Source organism: Trachymyrmex cornetzi, unplaced genomic scaffold (assembly GCF_001594075.2).
Source record: "Trachymyrmex cornetzi isolate Tcor2-1 unplaced genomic scaffold, Tcor1.1 scaffold895, whole genome shotgun sequence".
NCBI classification, from domain to species: Eukaryota; Metazoa; Arthropoda; class Insecta; order Hymenoptera; family Formicidae; genus Trachymyrmex; species Trachymyrmex cornetzi.
Window position 1 is genome coordinate 8,437 of NW_017300239.1, and position 8,436 is coordinate 16,872.

Here is an 8,436-nt window from a genome sequence, read left to right on the forward strand (position 1 = left end):
TAAAACTACGTCAAAGAAAGAGATCATATATTCTGATATATATAAATAAGCAATTTTTAAGAGAGTGCAACTTCATCACAAATAATCGTAATAAGATGATCCAGAAAAGATGTTAAAGATTTCGTATAGCTTTGTAAATAATCAATTAGAATATTATCTGAAATACCGATCTAAGAAGTAAAAATTTCAAGTTTTAAAAGAAACTTCAAGTTTTAAAAAAGTCTTCAAGCTCGAATTTCAAGTTTCTCCTCTTTCTCTAATAAGTAAAAATCATCCTAATTTCCAATTTTCCAATTTTAACAAAGAGATTCATGTCTGAAAATTAGAGCAAAAAATGATTTATAAATTGAATACTCTATTTGACAACATTAAACTTGTAATTGTTACATTGATTAAAATTATTTACTTAAAAGTATTTATGTTTCACTACAAAAATTTAATTTTAAAACAAAGATTAGAGAAGAGAGAGTAAGGTAAGTTTTTAATTCTTACCCTAGTTGGAATTTTTTACAAAAAATTGTAAATTGAAAAAGAGGATCCTGCACACATACTTTATGAAAATTAAATTTCGAATTGGCTGAAGATTTGATCTGTTGTAATCTTGATAAAAAGTCTCTACAAGAACGACTCTCTACAATGAACCGTTTCACATATATAAAAGGCGTCATTTTTCAAAACTGTCTAATACCTACTATAATATCTTATTTTGATAAATACCCGGGTAGAATTTTGTTGGGGCGTGCCCCACGTCCATATGGGGCCTGAACAGGCATGCCCTAAAATAGGTCTGTCAACGTTGGGCTCAAATAGGCATACCCTAAAATAGGCCTGCCATCGTTGGGCCTAGAAAGGGTCTAGAAAGGAAAATTCTAGATGGAATTTCCTAAACGGGCCTTGAATGGGCATTGACGTGAGTGGCCCTAACAGGGCCTGCCATCGTTGGGCTTAGAAAGGGCCTAGAAAGGAAAAATTCTGGATGGAATTTTCTAAACAAGCCCTGAATAAGCACTGACGCGACTGCCTTGCACAAGGCCTGCCACTGTTGGGCCTAGAAAGGGTTTAGAAAAAAAAATTCTAGATGGAATTTCCTAAACAGGCCCTGAAAAGACATATGACAATGACGTGTGTATGAGTGCCTTTAACAAGGTCTGCCATAACTGAGCCATCACATATTGCTAAACAAGAGAAATTGTAAAAATAAAAGTCATAAACAGGTGCGAAATAGGTACAAATGTGGCGATCCGAAACATACAATCCAGGCAGGGTTTGGTTTAATCAATTTCTGAAATAGTAATATGAAGTCTTAAAGTGTTTCAGTTTGAAGTAAAATTCACTATAATAAGTTTGAAGTAAAACCAATATAACTATAATGATTTTGGTTCCTAAAAATAGTATTTAAGTAAAAAATTTTACACAAACAGGCTACACTTAAGGGGATGCTGGAGTCTTCTTTTTTTACCGATAAAGCAAGCGTTTATGTTCCTTGCGCGGTTCTTCGAATTAGTTGCACAGAATAAAAATTCCTTCTCCACGATTAAAATATCCGTGCTAATATACTTGCTCCTGGTGTATTTTGTGTCCAAAACTGGGAAAAATAATAAATTACAGATTCCTGTATCCACGTGCTATCAGCTTACCAAACATTTACTTCGTGAAAAAATTATATCCACGTTATATGCTCGAAATTAGGGCAGGAGCACATGAAGAATAAATAGACGATTACAGTCGTCTATATCTTTAGAATTAAGTTTTGACGCCTAAATAAAAAGATTAGCGCAAGGAACGAAATTGTGTGTCTAGCGCGTGAGAAATCGACGATGTACGACTGTTTAGCCATGAAACCGAGCAGTATTTTAGTTGATCTCTTTCTAAGAGATGGCGTTGCAATATGTTAGATAAGGACAGATGAATGCGTTTGAGTGAGACACTACGATATATAATAAGCTGTATAAGAAATGAATGAAAGATGTTACTATTGTCGAATTTGGAATTGAAAAAAGTCTGTACTATCGACCTTGATTAACTTCGACCGTCACTCCAGCATCCCCTTAAGTTTACATTTTTAATTTTGTTATAAAAATCTTACTTAGAAATTTTACAAATAAATCACAATTGGAAGGAACGATAATTTTAAACTGTTAGTGGCAATAATTATTTAAGTACGTTCCTTCAAAAATCACTTTTCTTAGAATTTCTTCGAAATTTCCCCTTGATGCTCTGCCCGGGTAGAACTTTAAAAGGGGGCATATAAAGGCTCTAGATAGTTTTTCCCCAATTCTGTCTAGGCCCTATTCAGGCTAGTCCGATTAGGCTCTGTACAGAGATGTAACGCTCGTGCAAATCAGAGCCTAATTTGTAAATTTAATTAGGCCCTATCTGGATACGCCTAACTAGACGTATACCTACTTAGACGTATCCAGATAGGGCCTAGTTAAACGTGTCTAGACATGACCTAGTTAGGCGTGTCCAGACAGGGCCTAGTTAGGCATATCCAGATAAAGCCCAATCAAATTTACAAATCAGGCTCTGATTTGCACGAGAGTTACATCTCTGTACATGGCTTAATCGGACTTGCCTGAATGGGGCCTAGACAGAAATGGGGAAAAACTATCTAGGGCCTGTATATCCCTCCTTTTAAAGTTCTATCCGTGTATACACAAAAGGTCAGCCCCTTAAAAAATTAATGACCATGGCATATGTTGTCAAGGTCATGACTTTGAGTGAGCTCCAACAAGTTTTAACCATCGCTTTAAAAAAAGTTATTTGTTAAAAAGTTTTAAACAAAAAAAGTTCGAAAAATAATGTCTGTTTTACTATGCAGGGTGATTTGAAATTCACGAATTCGGAGTACTGGACATGATTCCTTATGCTAAAACAAACAACTTTTTTCTTTAACAAAATTGCGTCCTTCAAGTAGTTTTTGCAGAAAAGTTAACGAATAAATGTTCTTGTCTATGTAGCGTTCAGGGTCGGCGCACGCGTCTTGCTCGCGTGTACTTAGTGACTAGTATTCATAAGTAATGTCTTTCAAGACGTTCATATGACTCAGTTATGATTAGTTTATGATATTTTAATACTGTACTCAAGATAATATTAAATAATAAGAATCAATTATGAACAATATCGGCATTTGGCTTTCTTCCGTATCGTGTTGCTTAAGTAATGAAATGTTAATAAAATAATAAGTATTGCCTTTATTTCTTACGTAATAAATAAATAAATAAATATCTAATTGCACAATATCATCTGAAAATAAAGACAATTGTAAATAGTAATATGCTTTGCGTGCAGTAAGCGTTCTGTTATTTCAAATATTGCACAATTACGTGGTAGTTAAATAGTGTCATAAAATTTAAAGAATAATTTACTGATCAAGCGACTACATTTATAACAATGATCAAAAATAAAGTCAAATATCTGATTATATTCTCAATATTTTGTAGATAATTGTTTTAAAAATAAATATAGAATTTATAAAAGAATCGGTGAAACTGTTTCTAAGAAATAATACGCGCGCGCGCACGCACCCGCAACACACCGCACCCGCAACGCACCGCACCCGCAACACACCGCACACGCATACACATATTCATATACGCACGCACGTACACGCACACGCCCTTTGAACCAGGGAAACAGGTAGAGTGGAAACCGCTTTTCGAACAATCGTAAAATATATTTTGAAGCAGAAATTTTTATTCTATATAGTAAAAAGAGAATCATTTTTCAAATTTTTCTTTTTAATAACTTTTTAACGAATAACGAGCGACGGCTAAAATTGATGGAGATTATTCAGGGTCATGACTTTGACAACATACGTCAATGTTATTGATTCTTGATCTATAATGAAGTGCTGACATTTTGTGAATATTTACCCATATTTTCAACGAGTATGATTCTTATGTCATTATTTGGAATTTCTGTGTATATGTTTAAGTAAAAAAGAGATACGGATAATATCGAGTTGATTGCTTCTTACAAAAAAGCTACAAGGATAACAAGTTTCATAATTTGATTTTAGATATTTAAGCGATTTTTGTGAGAGGGGCGAGAGTACTCATAATAATCAAGCACTCTGATATGTGAAAAGCAATTAAGTCAATATTATTCTTATAACTTTTTACGTAAAATATAAATAGAAAATACAAATAATAACGTAGGAATGCACTGTATTCGTTGAAAGTAAAATATTGTAGTACTAGCCCGTTTTAAAAAATGACTCGTAGAGATGAAACGGTTCATCATATGGAGCCTGTGAAGACTTTTTATCAGGACAAGATCTATAATATATCAAATTTTTAGCTAATTTGACCGAAATTCAATTTCCTTAAGATTTGTGCAGAGTCCTATTTTATAAATTGATTTTATCATATTAACTTATTTAGAATGTATACAGAAACTCTTATAATAAAAGGGAAAAAGTAACATGCGATATATTTTAAAATATTTATTAAATTATATTACATTATAACGAACATATTACAAAATGAATCAATTAAGACACAATTTTACCAATTTTAGGATACATTTAGCGTTCGTAATTTCATTAAGACTGAAAAGAAATTAGATAATATAGGTGAGATATGAAATTTAAAATATTATTACAAATATGTATATAACGCAATTGAAATTAATTATACCATTAATTTTAACACTATTTTAATGATACATCTTCTTTTGGTGTAATAATTTTACAATTTTACAATCGATCACATTCGTATGTTCAGCTTTACTTTATTTCTTATAAATGCCATTTTGTTTCCGATACTGCTAATATCTCAGACTGAAAACAATATAAATAATTACAGGTATATAAGTAATTCCAGGTAATAAAAATATAACATATTTAATTAAAATATTATTAAATATATTAATTATAAAATAGGTACACGATATTAGGGGAAGATCGTTGATATCGACATACCATTTTGTTTTTAGATAATATTTCTTAAAGAAAAGGTAAAAATAAAACTTTAAATACATAAATACAAACTAAAAAGTGCCTTCTTCCAGATAATATAAGCAGACCTTATAATAAAGTTTGTAATTTGCAATATTTAATTTTTAGTAAAATAAGTTAAAATGAGCGTCTAACAAAATGAATTCCAAATCTGACACAATGGGCAATAATGCCACATATTCCTATTCCTTTTTTTTCACAGAAATTATCTGAATAAATTCTATAGTGAGAAATACAAGTAATGGCTGTAACGGTTAAAGCTAAATTTTTAATGCTTAAATAATTCAATCTGAATTACTGTATATGTACTTTGTATATATATACCATATTTATAATCATTTGTATATATACCATATTTATAATCAACTACGCGCCGAAATATCCGAATAAAATACCTACAAGTGAATGTAAATAAGATTTTCTAGAATCTTTTCACTTTGATATAAGACATTTTGGTTGAATTGTATGCGTATTTACTTTATGATGTTGTGCAAGATGTAAATATGTAATGCAATAATTTTTCAAACATTTTTGCCATACATATACCATTGGCTTCAGCTCCGATAGAATTATTTGACGCTATAAAGCAACATTACAAAGATTAAGTTAATATGTTCCATAATTTGTTTTACTTACAGGTGTGTCGGTTTACGCTGCATTCCGATTTTATATTTAAAATTATGGGAAAAAGGTATTATGAAAAAACTAAGAAAGAAAATAATATAAATAAAACTGATTTAGAAAAGTATTATACAAGCATTTAAAACGACGTAATATTATGAATAATATAATCACTATTATTTAAATTACGCAATTTGCAAAAGAAAGAATTTTATTTTCGCATTTGTATAATTCGTTTTTAGCTGATTTCGTATAGAAACAAGTCACGAATATACGAATTAAGCATTTACACTTTTTTAATTAGCTATAGGGTCACGTTTTTATTAGTATATTAATAAAGTGCAATACTTAGTTTCTAAAGAATAAAGGGGTGTCGCTTTAGAAGAATTATGTCGGTATCAGCGACATTCATCTATATCAAAGACGGTAAATTTCCTAACGCGCTAAAACAAACTATTATTATCATTTACGTTTATCATTACTTGAATACGTCAAACATACTATTCCATCCAAGGATGAACATAAAATATGTTTTTATAATAAATATAAATTCTGACGAACGTGTGTGAAAATATGTCCGCTTATTCATACATCTAAATATTTATCAATGTTTTTATCAAAGTTCGTGTGGCTAAACAGGGAAATAGATAATAGTGTAGTTTTTATACGTTGATAGTTTTTTTGAATATACTATTAAAGAATATGCAATGACATTAACTCTTTTGACGCATAAAATTTTTATCAAGCAGCTATAACTTTAATAGTTATATATATATGTACATCACGATAAAAATTTCACAAATATTTTTAAGAATCAAAAATTTGTATTATAACGGCACATCATTTTGTAATACAATTGAAACAAAAAACAGGTTTGGAATAACATATGAATAGATTTGAAATTGATTAGATCGCAGAATTATATGTAAAGTAGAGCGTGGCTACATGAGTATAGGGGCAAGTTGGAAAATGTTAAATATCTCGATAATCATAGAGCTTATACTACTGGATGGGAATGGCCTATCCAAGCAATGAGTGGAAAGTGTGAGCAAAGTCTGAGAGACAGAAGATGTATTTCTGTCCTGCCCAGTAACTTTTCTTCTTTCTGCGCATATGCCAAAACAGGATAGAAGATGATAGAAAAATAATTCCGTCCTTTAGATTTTGCTCATAGCTCGATGTCCGTATTCCCACTCCAGTAGTATATAAGCTCTATGTCGATAACCAAGACGTGTACGGACATGTGGACGCTTGCTTCAGATAACATGAAGATGCAGACTACTGTGCTGAATACGCCAGTCTCCGCTCGATTGTCAATCGAGAAATAAGAGAGCTTTACCAATTTTGTGTACTTAAAGTAAAGTTATTACTCAAGGAATGCCAATGCGCGTATAATGCGCTTTAAATGCATATTGAAATCCGCATTAAAAGCGGATTGCAAATGCACTTTTAAAGCACATTTTTGTCCTGCATTATATCCGCATTTAATGCACTTTTTGGCAATGCATTTTAAAAAGTATCTATGCTTATTGAGAAACCCAATTAAATCGACTTGTTTAAGCGGCAAGTACAGATCTTTGCATAATCCGAGAAAAAAGATTTCATAGTATAATTATATATAATTAAATATACCTGTAATTGTATGAAAAATTAGCGTATTTTATATATATGATTATATATAAAATATGTCCATTTATGTAACATTTTTTCCCGGGAATGCATAACACATAGGGTAACTCCGGTATATACGCCGCACCTATCAGAAACTTAATTTATTAAGTATTAGTTAATTACTATGTTTAAAGTAAACGAAATATATCAGTAAAAACTTTGTACTGTTTACTATGACGAAAAAAAATATTAGAAATCCGAAATATTTATATTTCGTATTGAAAAATGACCTTTTATAAACACTTGCATTTTTGCTGTATATCCTATAGGGGTGGGATATATGGCTTATAGGAGGAGGGGGAGTATGTATGACTCATAAAAAATTTACAAATAACGCATTTAAATAAAACGTAAAATGACACAATAACTTATAAAATGCGTTTATAAAGTTTTATTAAGGAATCAGAATGATAAATATATATATGAAGTAATAAATAATAATTACAATCTCCCCAGATGTATTACAAGTGTTATGACATGAGGTACATATTTCATGTAATGCGTTTATTGTATTTAGTACATTGAATTCAATCTGTGCACTTTGTATGCTTTGGGCATAAATCCCGCTTATTAAAAATGTCATATATCCCAAACAGGTGGGATATACAAGACAACAAACTAATCAAAGAATACAAGAGCAAAGTACTTTTTTTTTGTTATATAACATGCTTTACTATTCCTTTACACTCATGTATCATGAAATAACCACTAAGTCTTTTGCACGTTCTACAGTAATCATTTTATGTAGATCATAATTTATGATGGCTCTACTTAATACAGTGACAAATCGATTTAACTCACAATAATTTTATTAATATTAACAGTAAGAAACTGAAATCATAACACAATACTAATATAACATTGTGGAAATGTCCACTAAGGAGGCCTGACTCGAAGCTTTGTGGTCGGCCGCAGCGTTTCGTTCTGGTCCCACACTACTAGATTCATCAGTAAGGCGATGTAGTGTGGGACTTGCCTTAGACGCCTGGAATGAATCCAGAATAATATTCTATTTAAAGGGAATTCGCGCGGCGAGGTGCTTACAAGAACTGATTGAATCCCGTGGACCTCTAGTGGCGAGTCGCCACAACGTAAAGGCATGTAACAGAGTAGTTGCGGAGAAATTACCCCCACTCCTTCTACTTTTTCTGACTTCTGCGGCGTAAATCCCAGCGCGGCATATT